The 6,032-nt window shown below is 42.0% G+C and overlaps 1 long non-coding RNA gene across 1 annotated transcript; it reads left to right on the forward strand.

Annotated features, from left to right (window-relative positions):
- Positions 1–2,670: 2,670 nt before the first annotated feature.
- Positions 2,671–6,032, forward strand: LOC113644303. Its single transcript, XR_003440972.2, has 3 exons — positions 2,671–3,053; positions 5,339–5,446; positions 5,643–6,032. It is a non-coding gene; the product is annotated as an uncharacterized LOC113644303 (long non-coding RNA).

Below are 6,032 nucleotides of genomic sequence, written 5' to 3' on the forward strand. Positions count from 1 at the left end.
ACTACCATGTGCCACGAGGTGAATAAATTGAGTGCATCAAATTTGAATAAACCATCTCTCTCTCTATAGAGTGAAAATGCCCCCTATGCACAAAGAGGGAATAGTTACAGCAGCAAGCAGCTGCTAATGAAGTAATGTGTTTGAGCTAGCACGATGAGCAACATAAATATACCAGCACTAATGGCAGATCATTATAATCCACTCACATATGTGTTAGAGGTGATGTAGAGCTTGCCTTGGTGTCTGATCAGCAGTGCTCATGTGCCGCTTTGGTAGTGAAAAACAGTGCCATGTGAAGCAGGTATTCATTTCTTTCATCTCATTTCCTTGCTTCCTTTATTTTTGTTTAGCTTTCTGAACCTGGAACAGGGCTTTTATTACACACTATTGATTGAAATAGGCCTGGGTCCCTCCAAAAGCAATTGAAAGACTGCAAACATACCTGAGGTTCTTGTTCTAAAAAAAGAAAGAAAAAAATACAAAAAGAAAAGAGTAGACATTCACGCTGGACTTTCATCGTTGACCAATTAATGCATTCTTCCCTTTTCTGAAAGTCAATTTCAATTCATTTGGTATGAGCTAACAGAGGGATGAGTCAGGACTATCTCTTTCTCTACCCTAGCACAGTGACACACTCTAACCTTAATTGCTACTTTGTGTCCCAAAATAAAAAAGATTAAGAAAAGAGACAAAACTGAGAGGCGAGAGGACGAGAAAAGACGAGAGGCGAGAGGACGGCAAGCGTACTTTTGATTATGTGTAAGCCTTTGTGGCTAGCTGAGTGATGGCCTTGGAGGAATGACAACCAAAGCAGTTGGGCGTTCGTGTGAGAACTTCACTTCTCCCTCTCCTTCGGGAGAGAGAGAGAGAGAGAGAGAGAGAGAGAGAGAGAGAGAGAGAGAGAGAGAGAGAGAGAGAGAGAGCAAGAACATAAACACTTGTCTTCTGTCTGTTCTTCGTCTTCTCTATGCCTCTCTCCCTATCACACCTGCATTTCTCTTCATTGTTAGAGCAGCCTGCAGAGAGCTCCCTGCCTTGCTTTTGCTTCACTTCATTTTAAGTCTTCGGCTTTGCTGTTTGTCACTTGGCATGATTAGCTCTTGATAAAGAATTATGGGCTGTTCCCCTGTAATTGCTGCGTGCGCCTTCTCAATAAGGATTGGTTGCCTGGAACAATAAAGGCCCTGCTGCTCAGTCAATCAACTGGTCAACAGGGGGCAGTAGATGGCTGTCTTTGGCATGAAATTCACCATGTCTGATTTCTTTGTCTGCTTTGTATTATAATCCAATAACCAGTTAGAGCAGTTTTATTTTCATTTATCCTGAATATAGATATGATTTGTATGTATTCACCATTGGGGAAAAAATTGCATTTACAAATAAATGAGTGCACATTGGGGCTACCAGATTTCTTTTTTCTTTTTTTTCTTTTTTTTTTTATAAACGATGAAGAGTTGTATTCGTTTTTGTGGCTGAACACACCACTTGCTGTTCTTCATCCAGGCTCTGCAGCATTTCAACCATGTACCTGTTTGATAGCATTTTAATAGAGATTAATCTGTGTAGTGTCAAACGCAGAAGACATTGTGCTGCACAAGGGGGAAAAGAAACCTGCTGTGTGTGTATGTGTGTGTGTGGTGTTAACATTTTCACAATACTCTGTTACTTACATGGAAGAGAGAGAGAAAGAGAGAGAGAGAGAAAACAGCTCCCTTTCAAATCATTTTAGGCTTCCGTAATCGGAAATGTCAGCTTCAAAAGTCAGTCCCATTGTGGGAAGTTAAAAGGCTTGTTGGCATTAAGGCAACCTTACATCATTCTGAATGAAATTAGGTGCATTTGAATGGGGTTTTCCTTTTTTTTTTCAGTTCAGGGAAAGTCTCTCGTTCTTCCTTTTCTCCCTTTTCACAAAGGATTTCTTTCCATTTTAGTCCTTTAATGCTGTCAGTCTGAAAGACTTACAGCCACTCCATATGTCTGCTGTTGACAAGAGCATGAGTGTTATTTTTCCTATAAGAAGACAGGATCAGACTGCATAATGTGTTACATTTCCCTTTTTCATGACCAGCTATGCAGTGTCACTTAACACATGCAGCTGGGAGAAGTGTGGGAGGAGTGTGTGAGTGCAGTCATTTTCCCAATGGTGGTTTTTGTTGTTGTTGTTTTTGATTGTGTATTAACAGTGATTCTGTGGAGTGGGGCTCGGGTCATACTCCGTTTGGGAAGTCAGGACAGGGAGCCTGTGGAGCATGTAGCATGCCAGATCTCCCTCAATTAATCCACCATTAGAAGTCTCGAATCCACAAGTCAGTGAGCTTGGGAAGCGTGTGTGGCTCAAATCTAATTATTTTCTCCTTTCCTCTGAGGTAGGAGGGGTGAGAGAGAGAGAGAGAGAGAGAGAGAGAGAGAGAGAGAGAGAGAGAGAGAGAGAGAGAGAGAGAGAGAGAGAGAGAGAGAGAGAGAAATGGCAGTATTTTAAAAAAAAAGCTACAAGGCTGTGGACCGACACTGGATGGATTTTTTTTTTCTCTTTCCCTCTCCTCCCATCAGTCACTCACTCAGACCCTCCTCTCTCTCTCTCTCTCTCTCTCTCTCTCTCTCTCTCTCTGCCTCTCCCCCCTTTTGCGTCTCCCTCACTCCCCTCTCTATCTCCATCTCTCTCACACACGACAAACACGCACACACTCTCCTTTCTCTGTCATGGTCTCTCACTCTCTCTCTCTCTCTTTCTTGCGCTCCCTCTCTACCTTGCTCTCTTCTGTGCGTGTAAGTTCATTCGCTGTGTCAAGCAACAACTGGCTCAGGAGTGAGAAGTGGGCTTTTGATCCTCTTTATCGAGCATCCCGGTGAGGATGCAGCATCCGCATCCACCTGTACACCCTGGGACTGCCTTGCTGCCTCATCGCCTCTCTCTCTCTCTCGCTGTGGCTCTCTAACTGTATCGGAGGCACTGCGGAGAGCTGGTGCTTTGCTATACTGACCATATCACAGGCAGAAATCTCACGCAGCAGACGCTCTGCAGGAAACAGACACTGGACCTGAGGGCTGGGAGGGTAAGTGACTTCCACACATGTGGACATCTCCATGGCATCACTTTTAGGTCAAAAAAGAAAAAAAAAAAAAAAAAAAAAGCATCCTGAAATTTCTAGCTTTTAATATTTGTGTTTGCAGCTTTGACACAAAAAAGGGGATCCTTTTTATTTCCATTGATTTCACATTCTATTTTTGTTTTGTGCCTTTTATTTTGTGTGTAGTCGTGATCCTTATTTGTGCAATGCCCCATCTAGAGCGCTCCTGTCAAGAGTATTGTGCCATATTACCATATTCATGGGCTCTTTGCAATTAAATTGCAATCAGTAAAGGGTCCAGCCAGAAGTGTTTTTTTTTTATGTGGGGTGGAATAGGGCACCACGGAGCTCTCATGGAGAGAGGCAGTGAAGTGGAGGTGAGGCAGAGAATACAGATTCATTCAGCGATGTTCAATGCTAGACTGAAAAATATCTCCCTTTTTTTTTTCTTTTTTCTTTCCCCCTGCAGTCAGGCTACTGTGTAGTTCCATTATAAAGATACAGAGTTGTAGTTACAAAGAGAGGAGGGTAAGGATTCAACAAAATAATGGAGGAGAAAAAAGAAAGCATTGGATGGGAGGAAAGATTTGCGTGCACCCAGAGGAACTTTGAAGATAAACAGAAATAGATCTGCATGGAGGGGCATTGATTAATTCTCACAGTTGGTGATGGGAGGAGAATCCCTGACTGCTGTGTTGAGTTAGAGAGTGTGTGATGTCTCAGAGATGGAGAGGACAAGAGAGAGAGAGAGCCCTGGGGCTGGAATGCTGGGTGAGCGTTACCCTGCATCAGGGCAGCTTTATATTTGTGTTTGTGTGTGTGTGTGTGTGTGTGTGTGTGTGTGTTTTGTTTGAGAGGTTCGTCCGTTGTTTAGCGGTCTGGGTGTCTTTGAGACTGGGGTAAGAGAGCAGAAGCCTGCTACAGCATCCGTGATGCTCTAGAGCTGCTTTTGTTTTGTTCAGTGTTTCAGTTCATATCTCTCTCTCTCTCTCTCTCTCTCTCTCTCTCTCTCTCTCTCTCTCTCTCTCTCTCTCTCTCCCTCGCCATCCATCTCCTCAACCTTTCTTTTATCTTCCTTTACTGGTATGTAGTAAGGGTAAGTTTGCTGTCTTACCGCTGTCTTGTTGGGTTTCTGCATTTGGGGTTTGCTTTTGTCAGTTAAAATGCTGTAATAATGTTTTGTTGATTGTATCAATATTGTGATCATTATTCCTATTGGAAGAATAAGATGGTAGAATATATAATTGCATTGCAATTTTTTTTTAATGTGGTCAGAATTTGATATTTAAATTGATTATTTTAAACTTAAAAATGCACCCCTTATTGATTTATTTTTTAAAATCATTTTACGTGTAAAATTTAAATTTACACAGAATTTTCTCTTTTTTTTCTCTGTTGAGTCCAAATATTAAAAGAACATTTTCATATTTATTTGATGCTGAAAATAAATTGAACCCTGCTTTCAGTAGCTGTCAGCAAATAAACAAAAAGAATAATGATTGAAATGTAGGCAGCATTGCCTGAATACTTAATCAGTAATATCGATTAAAACCGTAGATCAGTTCAATAGATTAAGTCATTTATATTCATGTGGAAAAAATATTTTTCATTCACAGGTTTAAATACTGGGCATTATTAATCGTGTTTGTCTTTGAACTTTAAGTTTTAAAACTATTACAGTTAACATGGGAGAAATTTACTTGAACCAAATTAACACTACAATTTACACAAAAATGTCAAAAGTATTTTTTTAAGTATTTGTTAAAGCCCACAGATGCTGTTTACACCACTATACACATTATCTTTGTTTTGCTTTATCTGTAGCCTAAATTATTTCATTTTCTAAAGTCATTTGTTTAATAAAATGAAAAATAGAACGAAATTTCACAAAAATATACTTTGTGTGTGTGTGTGTGTGTGTGTGTGTGTGTGTGTGTGTGTGTGTGTGTGTGTGTGTGTGTGTGTGTGTGTGTGAGAGAGAGAGAGAGAGAGAGAGAGAGAGAGAGAGAGAGAGAGAGAGAGAGAGAGAGAGAGAGAGAGAGAGAGAGAGAGAGAGAGAGAGAGAGGGGAAAAAGCTTCATTACAATACCTTTTACCATATAGAATTCTCCTCATGGTCCCATTGAACATTTTGTCTTTGGCTTTTGTCTCTCCGAGTTTTAGATAGATGGCACATGTGTAAAGGGCTGGACACAGTAATGTGTAGGGAGGATTGAAAGGTCACAATCTCTCCACTGAACCCTAACCTCCTTCTGTCTATTTTCCAGCAGGACGGATTCAGTGGGATTTTGCGTATGGCATAGAGCTGGAGAGCAGCTCATGTATTGGTGCTGAAAGAACACAGCATGAGCCGGGTGCTTAAATCCTCTGCGGTCCAGGTAAGTGCTGTACAGAGATAGGTGAGGGGCGGCGCAATCCATCACCTCCCCAACACACCGCCCCCCCAACTCTAATGCTGCTATTTAATACACACTCTTCATCTGACAGGCACGCACTGTTGTAAGACAAAGCTATTGCCACACATGTACTCTCAAGCATGGATTGAAAAATGCACTTGTCGATTTCTGTTTGCAGAAAAACCATTGATGGGGCCTTGCCTTGTGCCGCAAATCATCTTCAATCAGTTGTTTTGAAAGGCCTTGGCGTTTGCCAAACGGCTGAGGACAATGCTTGCGATTCCGCTATTGCTTTCTCCTTAGAAAGACTCTCTTCGGTGACGGGTATTCTTGGGTGGATAATACGGATCACGTTGTTATTGCTTAAGAATACGCGTAGTCGAGGAGAGTCATGACGGCGGTGACGGCAGGAGACTAGAGAGAGCACAGAGGCCAGAGAGCCCACCTGCCCACCACACACACCCACACACACACACCCACACCCACACACACACACACACACACACACACACACACACACACACACACACACACACACACACACACACACACACACACATTACCAAAG

The sequence above is a fragment of the Tachysurus fulvidraco genome, chromosome 3 (genome assembly GCF_022655615.1).
Source record: "Tachysurus fulvidraco isolate hzauxx_2018 chromosome 3, HZAU_PFXX_2.0, whole genome shotgun sequence".
NCBI classification, from domain to species: Eukaryota; Metazoa; Chordata; class Actinopteri; order Siluriformes; family Bagridae; genus Tachysurus; species Tachysurus fulvidraco.